At 35.1% G+C, this 1420-nt stretch overlaps 1 pseudogene; it reads right to left on the bottom strand.

The window, feature by feature from the left end:
* Window positions 1-584: 584 nt before the first annotated feature.
* LOC111763570 (U6 spliceosomal RNA) lies at window positions 585-683 on the bottom strand (annotated as a pseudogene).
* Window positions 684-1420: the final 737 nt, after the last annotated feature.

Below are 1420 nucleotides of genomic sequence, written 5' to 3'. Positions count from 1 at the left end.
AAACTTCAGGCCTTACAAAGTCTGTGTCTGCCCCTGATGTTGAAAGATAGGCAATTAGCCTAAATGTTGTATGATCTAAGGAAGGAAAAAGTTGAGGATTAGCAAAAGGTTCCACTGGACATTGGATATGAAGAAGAGATGGAAGATTAAAGGCAGAAATATTTCTATTTTTGAAGAAAAGGATTCACCAAGACTAACAAAGGTTAAAAGCTGAAGTTGCAACATCAAGGAGAATACCTGTGGAAGATATTAATGGAATTGAATAGATACTTCACTTTTTCAAGGTCTTTTTTAAATTCTTTAATGGGTTAAAATACATAACCCAAGCATGATGTACACACTAGGCATACATTTAAAAATTATTTTACTTTTTTATTTTAAGAATTATCAATTATAAAATTTATAGTTTATATAAATGTTTCATAAAAATTACAGGGGATTCCCACATGCCCCACCCCCGCCCCTCCCACACTTTCCCACATTAACAACATCTTTCATTAGTGTGAGGCATTTGTTACAAGTGATGAGCACATATTGGAGCATTGCTACTAACCGTGGACTGTAGTTTACATTATAGTTTACATAAAAATATAGAACGTTTCATGAATTTGTATGCCTTCCTTGCCCATGTAATCTTCTCTGTATTACTGCAAGTTTTAGTACAGGTGTGCCGAAGTGAGCACTGGGCATGCATTTTTTAAATTCCAATTAATATAGTGGCTAATGATAGTACCCACATTTCTTTCCACTAAAGTAGTGCTTATGGCTAATGTGTTCTAGTCTGTTAAACTGTAAATTCTAACTGAAATAACTCCACCAGGGAAAGTCTAAATCTGTATCACTTATAATAGTGTCCCCACCCACAAATATCACATCTGACACAAATTTCCAGAAATAATGACTGGATGAACCTGCAATGAATCAAAAAGGAGATGTGTAAAGTACCTCTGAAGAGTGAGAATTACCCCAGGCCCAAACAAGTCTGGAGTGATAGTATAAGCAGATGAATAGTAAGTGCCTATCAGTTGGAAAGGAAATTAGTCCCCAGTGGAAATTCAGGGAACAATAGTCACTGAGAATGGATTGTAGGGTAAAGATGTGTGTCTCCTAGGCTATTAACAACAAAAAAATTTAAATCATATAAGAGAAACATTTGGTTCTAAGTTTATGCTTATCACTAAACTTTAAAAGGAATATCTAAAAGTGTTATGCAAAAAGTGTAAATTTGATGTGGGCTAGGACCTCTCAGTTTTATCAGCAGGATATACTCTAGTCATCCAGTTTCTGAACATGTGAAAAGGAGATTTTGAAGGCAACAATAAGATAAATGGCAAATGATAAAAATTCTTGGTAGCCAATTACTTCTTCCTCCTTCTGCAATAGCATTATGTCAGTTGGTGGGGGATGTTGAGAACAGTTG

This window comes from Dasypus novemcinctus, chromosome 15 (assembly GCF_030445035.2).
Source record: "Dasypus novemcinctus isolate mDasNov1 chromosome 15, mDasNov1.1.hap2, whole genome shotgun sequence".
NCBI classification, from domain to species: domain Eukaryota; kingdom Metazoa; phylum Chordata; class Mammalia; order Cingulata; family Dasypodidae; genus Dasypus; species Dasypus novemcinctus.
The sequence above is the reverse complement of the archived record's forward strand: the minus strand, read 5'-3'. Positions and strand labels throughout refer to the sequence as shown.